The sequence below is a fragment of the Sitophilus oryzae genome, unplaced genomic scaffold (assembly GCF_002938485.1).
Source record: "Sitophilus oryzae breed Bouriz unplaced genomic scaffold, Soryzae_2.0 scaffold_469_pilon_pilon, whole genome shotgun sequence".
Classification (NCBI taxonomy): Eukaryota; Metazoa; Arthropoda; class Insecta; order Coleoptera; family Curculionidae; genus Sitophilus; species Sitophilus oryzae.
The window spans coordinates 1,256,213-1,266,945 of NW_022147050.1; the positions used below are offsets into that span (position 1 = coordinate 1,256,213).

Consider the following 10,733-nt stretch of genomic DNA (forward strand, 5'->3'; position numbering starts at 1 on the left):
GTATTTTAGGAATTAATAAATAAAAAAATTGAATGTCGAAAAAAATATTTTTTTATATTTCATCTTGGAGGTAGGGCCCCATAGATGTTATATCTGCGATATTATATTTTAATATTAACAGAAGTGGCCATGGCCAGAATGACAATGTCAAAGTTTGTTTGAATTATTTCGCATAGTAAAATTACTGTCATTAGTTCATAAAGTTTCGAATTTTGTTGTTACGAATAGAAGGTGAGTTTAAAAAGTAGTGTTGTGTTATTGTGTACCATAAGGTAAGATTTATTATTAAAAAAAAATAATATCCGTTTAAAAAGCTTGTGACTTGGCGAAAAAGATACAATGTTTTTATAATAAGAAAAAAAAATAGTTTTTCATAACTTTGTATTTAAAATGTTTATAATTCAGGATTTATACAGATTTATTTCAAGAACATTTTTCGTATTCTAATCATTTTATCGATTAATCTATCTAAATTTAACTGCCAAAGATATTGCCAAGTAAATATATATATTGTTTTTAGGTACCATGTCCAATAGAAAAATCTCTCTTGTTTTCTTAGCTTGGTGTGAAGCAATTCTTTGAAGAACAAAATGCATCTGTTTTGCCATTTGTTCTGAACACGCTAAATTAGGGCAACATGTTGGCGACGAACATTATAATGAAATAGTGAAAATTATTAAAAATGTAATTATTATAATTATTACTCTTTGTCTAAATATGTGTGGGAACACGGTCAAAAATAAGGAACCATTTATCAAAGAAGTTCTTAATTTACTTCGAGCTGTGCTACAGGCATCAGGCTTGATGAAAATATTAGTCAGGATGAGTATGTGTGGAACACGGTCAACAAGGAACCATTTATCAAAGAAGTTCTTAATTTACTTCGAGAGCGTACTTTACAGGCATCAGAGCTTGATGAAAATATTAGTCAGATGATGATATCATCGATATTATGTCTCTAAAGTGGTACCTACATAGTGAGGCATCTCGATGCGATGTTCGCCGCGATGCATCCTACGCGCACTTACTCGTTTGCAGTGCTTAGAACGGGCGCGTAGGATGCATCGCGGCGAGCATCGCATCTAGATGCTTCACTATGTTTGTACCCCTTAGTAGTGAGGATATCGATAGTGATTAAATAAAAATATTATTACATAAATTTCTCTAGTAAAATAGTGTTACTATCATTTTATTTATATTTGTTAAATGTTTTAGGTTGTTTTTTTCATTGTTCAAGCTAATTTTTTACTTTCAATTAACTTTAAAATTAAAAATTAAATTTAGTAAACCTTCTAGATACTAATAAATTCACTTACAAAAAAAGTAACGAACTACAGTTTTTGTTTGAGTTCGATATAATAAAATGAAAAAAATAATATATTTCGTAAGACACCCTGTACAAGCATAAAATGAAAGAAAATATCATTATCCCACGCATTTATTTATTTTCTTACCAAACAAATTTATTTTTGTTTTAAAAAATAATTTAAATTTTAAAGGCATTATTTATTACCGCCTAAATTGGCGAAAATGACCTATGTGCGGCGCGGCAGTGCATCGACACGGCACTGAGAAGCCGAACGATGAGCTGGGAACGAAAATCGCAATATTGCGATTCTCGTACGCACCGGCTGGCGGCGGCGCGTCATCAATACGGCAGTGGGCAGGCGAACGAGGAGCTGAACGAAAATCGCAGCTCATCCCAACATTGCGATTGCGATTTTCGTTGGCACCGGCGGCGCGGCATCGGGAGTGGGCACGCCAACGAAGAGCGGCGATTGTGATTTTCGTTCGCAGCTCCCAACACATCGGCCTAGACTAGATCGCAAAATCACATTCGCCATCAGGGCCCCGTTATTTTTATGAAGCGTTGGAAAATAGGCTTATATATGTTTATATACCGCATAATATATATGTATAATTTTTTAGTTTTAAATTTTGATAATAGTTTTAGATTTATAATATAATTATGGATTTAGAAGGTTAAAAATTCTTGTTTTCGGTTATGACTAATTATAGTTACAGTTGCTCCCAGGTAATGATTCAGATAAAATAATTCATTCAAGGACAGTTTTGGATTCAAATTATAAAAAATGATCTATTTTTATCCTTTATTTACTAGAAGATATAGAGCACGAAAAAGAAACAGCCCTTTCTCTTTATTATATTTTGTTATATGTATATATATTATTATAAACATTTTTATAACAATCCATAATATAATATAATTTTCTGAATATACTAACAGTTGTGGATCGGCTGCTATGTTAATTTAAATACATCCTTTACAATCAGTTTTTTCATTTTAGAGAAATTTCAAATATAATAAAATGTGATATTGTCTTTTTATTTATCTAAAAGTTCGAAAGTTTGCACTTGCACTGGACGGGCCGCATCAAAGCCGTCGGCGTCGGCTTCTTTTGAGTTACATATAAAGAAAATGTTTTTAAGAGAAAAAAAGATAAAATAAACAGTTTTTTTCTCGTTATTTGAATTAAGGTTGGCGGCAACCTTTTTTATAATAAATTTTTCGTTAGTATACGTACAGACTGTCTAAAAGCACATTCGAATATTTTGAACATTTTATGTATTTTTTCCCTTTTAAATTTATTTGGTCTATTCTAATCAAAAATGTTTAAAAAAGGAAACTAAGTTATTTGTGGTTTGGTTTGGTTTGATTTTTTTTTGGTAATTGATGAAAATTTTAAGTGCAATATGTGTGCAGAGCAAAAATATCATAAAAAAACACTTTAAAAGGCATATGGCATCGAAACACCCAACAGTTTCTTTGTAAGATTTTATTAAAAAAAATTATTCCCCTATTTATTCTGTTTTTTCTCAAAAATTTTGGGATTGAGCTTCCCAGTTTACAGCGTATCAATTTAAAAATATCAAAATCGCAATCGCAGGTTACAGTCGCAGCGATTTACAAATCACAATCGCAGTTTCAACTGCGATTGGAAAAGCGCAGTTTTGCTCATCTCTAGTACGTAGTTTACGAACGGCTGGATCATAAGATTAACCGGTTAACAATCACATTTAAATATCTTTCGTGTATAGAATTTAGATATTTAGGAAATCAACTCATTTAAATGGAGAAAATAATATTTTAATAACCCTCCTTGAAGACTGCTTTTAATTATGAAAATGAAGGGGAGAAAGGAATAGTAGTCGCTGGAGAAATTACTATATTTCTATAAACTACTATATTTACTATTCTATAAGATCCAGATCTATTGATTTATGCTGATTAAAAAATTGTCTCTTGATATTTTATCGATTTCAATCTCCTTGATGAGATATACGCAGTTTAATTAATTTGTCTTAATCAAGTTCTAATAGCAACCTTTAAAAAAAAATTAATGTAATTTCTTCTTACAGTACCATACTCTATACAGAGCGGGCGGCTACCTCTCGTATGTTCTTGTGATGTGTGTCATCAGTGTTTCACAAGTACACGGGACCACAGTTCATCGCCGAATCCGAACGGCACTATTTGAGAGGCTGTACAGGGTGGGTCAAATTCGACGCTTTTAAAGGGAAACACCCTTTTCTATAGGAGATAGACGAAAACTAATATCGGTGTCTGGAGCTCAATTTTTATCAAAAAACATGATGGTGAAAACCGCACATCGATATCTATTACCGTTAATGAGTTACGGGGTGTTATTCAAAAATATGCATTTTAAACAAATCGCTCTAACTTTTTTTTTCTATGGAAAATTTTATATTTTTGTGAAAACATTTCCAAAGCACTTTTTACGTAGAATTTAATGGTTTAAGTATAATTTTTTTAAAGTTAATAATTTAAGAGTTATCAACAGAAAAAATGATTTTTTATTGGGGACACCCTGTATATTTTTAATTAGGTGAAAAGAACTTAAAATTACCTTTCCAAAAATATAGCACACTTCATATTTTGTTATAGTCCTCTTCGAAATACAGAATTTTTATAAGTTCGCCACTTTTAGCTATAGTAGGCTTTGAACCCCTTATTGATGATCTTCCCCTAATGGAACTCGACAACATATTTTTCCAGCAAGACCTCAGAACGCTGAAGTTATCAGCAAATTTTTGCAGCTAATTTCGAGAATAATTGAATAGCTAACCAAGATTCCAGCCGTTGACCGTCGAGGCCGCCGAACTTAGCGCCTGTTATCCTTAGTTGATTTTTTTTATCTTTGCGGAAGAATAAAGGTTCTTAAAATTGCCCGTATAATCTAAACAAGAATATTAGAAGTACTTATCGGTTAGGCGAGGGTATATATCTTTCACCCTCACTGAGTTAATGAATGTTCAAAAACGGTCCCGTCTATCCATAACAGAAGACAGAAGACGGTCGACATGTAGCAAAAAACACCTGTAGCAAAATCTCATGTCTTGGTTCGCTATTAATTTTTATTGTTATTAGATATAGTTTAAATATGTTGATGTTGTTAAATATAGTTTAAATTGTTATAAAATTCTGCATCTCTCATTGTAAATATTATTTTTGTTTTAATTGCTGCTCACAACTAGAATTTTTTTTGCATTACAGTCAGCATCGTTCAAAGCCTACTTATTCAAAGTGGGCGAATTTTTGAAAAATCTCTATCTCGAAGAGGAATCAAGCAAAATATGAAGTATGCTATATTTTCGGAAAGGCAATTTTAAATTATTTTCAACTAATTAAAAATATACAGGGTGTTCCATATAAAAAATCAAATTTTTTGTTGATAATTCTTAAATTATTAATTTTGAAAAAATATACTTAAACCATTAAATTCTGCATAAAAGGTGCTTTGAAAATGTTTTCACCAAAATACAAAATTTTCCATAGCAAAAAAGTTATAGCGATTTTTTAAAATGCACATTTTTGAAAAACACCTGTAACTCCGAAACGGTAACAGATATCGATGTGCGGTTTTCGCCATCATGTCTTTGATAAATACTAGTTTTTCATCTATCTCCTATAGAAAGGGTGTTTTCCTTTAAAAGCGTCCAATTTGACCCACCCTGTACAAGGCAAATATACTCAAGGTGGTTTGTCATTGCCTTCCTTGAGGTGGCTCGCTCTATTTAGGTAAATAAATATTTTATTTAAATAAATAAAGCGACCGTACTGGCTGAGGATCGAACCCAGTACCATCCCATCTCTCGCATCGCAGGTCGACACACTAACTGCTTGCGCTACGGCCGGCCACTTAATGTCATTAACTTGCCTAAATGTTAAATAAGTACTCATGGATTCCTCATCAAAAATATAATGCGAATTTAAAGTGTCTGGATAAAAAAACCCAAGCATGTTTTAAAAAAATTAAATAAAAATTTATGGGGTCGAATCAAGAACGAACATGGATAAATGACAATTAATAGTGTAAGCGGCACATCAAGAAAAATTGGCAAAATCTGACGGTTTATGCAGAAAGCAAGAAATGTTGCATGTGGTCTTAACATAGTTATTACATTGAATTTACCCGCAGCACCTCGATTTCCGGACACGTTAAATCCAAGATGTATCCATTTTATAAAAAGAAGGAAAAGCGCCAAAATTGCGATATAATTGGGGAACAACTTTCATTACGATGTCTTGGAGTTGGTGTTGTAACCATGGAAAGTTCGCTTGGTAAAATGTTGGTAAATTATACGATCAAACGAACTTACCTGAAGTGAAGTTCGATCGTAATTATATGTGGCGTCCAGTCCGAATGTATTATCTTGATTTTTCTATACGTAGTACCGTCCCTGCGTGCACAATTTTAAAGCTATAAGCTAAATTCCCTTCCGTTGCTAGTCTAGGTGGCGGCGCCGCCGCCGGCCCTGGAGCGGCGGTATTCATTTTTCAAAGATTTATTCATTAATTCAAGCGACCATGGGGCAAAACGGGAAGGGTGGGAAGATAGTACATTCGGACTGGACGCCTCATATAATTACGATCGAACTTCACTTCAGGTAAGTTCGTTTGATCGTATAATTATATTCGCGTCCAGTCCGAATGTATTATCTTGATTTTTCTATACGTAGATGTTTAAAGAACTGATGGTTGCAAATTAATGAATGCCGTGCAGAAAGCATTTTTTTGAGACAAAAATAGCTGAAATTATAAATATGTTTATTGAATGCAACCAAAATGAAATCAATTTAACGGCCATCAGTACATGGATTTATTAAATTGTGACAATTTAACGTATACATATATGCATACTAAGCAGAGACAGAAACCCATAAGATGGCACTTCCATAAAGGATTCTGCCAAAATTGTTCAATTATACTTTATAAACCAGTTAACTCATCGTGTCGATAGAAATCCCTGTCTCAATGTAGAACTGCGTGGATAACTCGACTATAGTGAGGTTTAATATATATATATATATATATATATATATATATATATATATATATATATATATATATATATATATATATATATATATATATATATATATATATATATATATATATATATATATATATATATATATATATATATATATATATATTATAGGTGTTTCTAACCCATTGCTTAATATTTAAAAGGCCTTACTTTTTAAGCCATTAATATTAGACAACATTTGAATGTTAGACTTTGGTAGTAAGAAATTAAGATTCTCAATAATTTATTTTCCAAAATGCTTTAATTACGTCGATGAATTAAACCAGAGTCATCATATATATTAGGTTTCGATCCATACATTGGTATGGATATTGTGGACATTGATATAAAGTAGACACAGATATTGATCTGTGTCAATTTTATACCAGAAGTTTTATTATTATTTGTATTATTTTTTTTTTTTTTGATAATTTTCAGTAACTATGATATGCATATATAATTATATACTGACTAAAAACAAACTGACATCTGTCTCTGATAACTAAGGTTAAACGTGAAACCAATATATGATTTATTATTTTTCATAGCAGTTCACGGCAAGAGTTATATAATCTATTTATATACGTAAAACTGCAAGAAAACTGATTTAATTGATATGTCTATTCTTTCCGAAATTTCTAGATAAGAAAGTAGAACTGTTAGGGGAACAATTATGGTAAAATTTTAATGCAGTAAACCTTAGACACATCATATCTTACAAAAGCCTCTTTCAACGAGAAACCATCCAGATATATTTAAGAAAAAATTCAAAGTCTGTGAAAGTTTACATTAATGTTATTATAATCATCTCTTTCGAAAGTGTATTGTAGAGGAGAAAATATATATTATATACTGTAAGAAACAACTAACTTTTTGTTTCGATAATTTGCACAAAGTCTGTCACTTTGTCAAAATGTATAAAGTATTGGCCAAAACACAACACTGCTTTTATAGACCGAAATCGGTAAATATAAACTCTAAATGTAGATGGTGAGTATTCCAACATATGAAAGTCAAAGATTTACATAAACAAATTAGCATTTAACAGCCGCTATCATAAGGACCTCCTTTTGAAATGAGACACAGTTACGTGTTTCTTAAGATTTAGAATAAAACTTACATTTCCATTAGAATAGCTTTAGCCAAAATAGAGAAAAATAGGAGACTTTTTTTTTATATATATATATACATACATATATATATATATATATATATATATCATATATATATATATATATATATATATATATATATATATATATATATATATATATATATATATATATATATATATATATATATATATATATATATATATATATATATATATATATATATATATATATATATATATATATATATATATATATATATATATATATAATATATATATATATATATATATATATATATATATATATATATATATATATATATATATATATATATATATATATATATATATATATATATATATATATATATATATATATGAAATGAACAAAATTCTTACAGCTTTAGTGTATATTAATAAATAATATTTTTCTGTGTATTTTTTCTAATTTCTGAAAAATCGAAAGTAGAGAAAAATTTAAAAAAAGTAAAAAAAATTGTTTTGCTTGTCGTAAAGGGGGACCAAGCTCCACTCCCACAACCGGTTTCTGGGCCTACCCTTCATCAGGTGGGCTGTCCAGGGGCTGGTTCTCACCGATACGGCAAGCAAAACTTCTTCTATATCTACAGACGATGTCGTAAAGTGTCGGTGAGATATTAGTGCATCTCCCGTTAAAGATGGTAAAGAGCGTTTTTCGGCCCGCTCAAATATATGAAATGAACAAAATTTTACAGCTTTAGTGTATATTAATAAATAATATTTTCTTGCCTTTAGCTGTGTATTTTTCTAATTTCGAAAAATCGAAAGTGGAAAAAAAATTTAAAAAAAATAAAAAGTAAAGAAAATTGTTTTGCTTTGTCGTAAAGGGGGGAACCAAGCTCCACTCCCACAACCGGTTTCTGGGCCTACCCTTCATCAGGTGGGCTGTCCAGGGGCTGGTTCTCACCGATACGGCAAGCAAAACTTCTTCTATATCTACAGACGATGTCGTAAAGTGTCGGTGAGATATTAGTGCATCTCCCGTTAAAAGATGGTAAAGAGCGTTTTTCGGCCCGCTCAAATATATGAAATGAACAAAATTCTTACAGCTTTAGTGTATATTAATAAATAATATTTTCTTGCCTTTAGCTGTGTATTTTTTCTAATTTCGAAAAATCGAAAGTGGAAAAAAAATTTAAAAAAAAATAAAAAGTAAAAAGAAAATTGTTTTGCTTGTCGTAAAGGGGGGAACCAAGCTCCACTCCCACAACCGGTTTCTGGGCCTACCCTTCATCAGGTGGGCTGTCCAGGGGCTGGTTCTCACCGATACGGCAAGCAAAACTTCTTCTATATCTACAGACGATGTACTTCTGTCCACAATCGTCCATATTTGTTCCATGATATATTTATGAATATTTTTCTCTTCCTTTAAAAGAATATTGAGTCTACGACGACTATTGTTAAATTTTATAACCCAGATATTTTTTTTTTTTGGAGTTTGATTTCGAAAATATGCTGGACTTCATCTTAACAATTATGACACAGGAGAGGATAGGCGACATGCCATGGCTCCTTGGTAAATTAGGGAGTTAAAATATTTTCTCAGATATAAAAGTTGGATCTGTGCTGAAGCCAGATCATTGGCTAAGACTGAATTCGTCTCCCGAAGAAGAATGTATCATCATCGAAGAGTCGAATGTTCTGTAGTCTCTTTGGATTGCCCTTCCCCCAACAAACTGCACAAATCGCTAGATTTGGTTATTTTCCTCTTCCTAGTTGCTGACCTTGTGTTCGATCTGTTTTGAGATAGTGACACTTAAATAACGACTGTCCTGCTTTTTGAACGTACAGCCTTATAAATATAATGTCTGGAGGAGTTTTCCTGTTGAAATATATCGTTTATTTTTTTTTTTTGAGGGTCTAAAATTTTTAGATTTATCACTTGAAATTCTTTTGTGAAATCTACTTCTACGATAACTAGACCGAGAACGTCATTTATAAAGGAATCCCTTTCACACGGAGAAGAGCATTCACTAAAATTACAAAATTTTGAATCATTGAGACAACAACACTTCACTCGATAGCGAGATCTGGAATATCTTAAAAAAAAAGGAATCCCTCTTACACGGAGTAGAGGATTCTCTAAAAGTACTAACCTTTGTCTCGCTATGAAAAGAACACTGGGAGAAGAAAAGTCCGTGTTTATACAATATTCCTCATCCCTTTGTTTTCTCCTTTCCTCTAATCCCCACATTTCGGGATGTACTTCTATTTATTTCCATCCAATATTCGTTTTACATGTAATACGTGTAATTAATTTTTCAATAAGGCTATCTATAACGTATAAAAGAAATCCCTCCCACATGGAGATGGGCATTCTCTAAAAGTACGAATTTTTGTCTCACTAGGAGATACAAACATTTGGCACCTAAATATATATAAATAATATTCTCTTGAGAGTGAGATCTAAAATCTCATAAAAAAAAGAAATCCATTCCAGAGATAGGTATTTTCTAAAAGTACAAAATTTTGTTTCATACCTTATTTCATTGCTGGGAGATAAAAAAAACTTTGGCATTTATAGTACTCTGTTGATTGCGAGATCTAGAATCTCATATAATAGGAATCCCTCTCACGAAGAGAAGGGCATTCTCTGTAAGTACGAAACTTTGTCTCACGGAGAGGACAACAGTTCGATATATATATATATATATATATATATATATATATATATATATATATATATATATATATATATATATATATATATATATATATATATATATATATATATATAGTTAGGCATATATATATATATATATATATATATATATATATATATATATATATATATATATATATATATGTTATTCTCATTTTTTCTTTTTGTCTAATTCCATTGTTGTGTGCCAAAATTCCTCCTTGTGTGCCAAAGCCCGGCGCTGCCACTTAGACTGGTAGCGGGAGGGAATTTAGCTTATAGCTTTAAAATTGTGCACGCAGGGGCGGTACTACGTATAGAAAAATGAAGATAATACATTCGGACTGGACGCGAATATAATTTTCGGAAAAGTTGGAAAAGTTCGCTAGTACCTTGAAAAAGTTTGAATAGCTGGAAATTTTGGATTTTGGTCGTAAGCGATTTCTCAATGTTTTATTCTAGTAATTTATCCTAATATGAAGGGCTGAGTATCATTATTTAGAAATACTTTTCTGCTGGGCTGGAACAAACTCATTCAAACAGACCAAGCCAACCGCCTTGATGCATTGCAAGACCATCTAAACCG

General features: G+C 31.3%; 1 long non-coding RNA gene across 1 annotated transcript; it reads right to left on the reverse strand.

The window, feature by feature from the left end:
* Positions 1-8,973: 8,973 nt before the first annotated feature.
* Positions 8,974-10,142, reverse strand: LOC115886151. The gene is made up of 2 exons (XR_004050846.1): positions 9,603-10,142; positions 8,974-9,242 (listed from the first exon to the last, which is right to left on the reverse strand). It is a non-coding gene; the product is annotated as an uncharacterized LOC115886151 (long non-coding RNA).
* Positions 10,143-10,733: the final 591 nt, after the last annotated feature.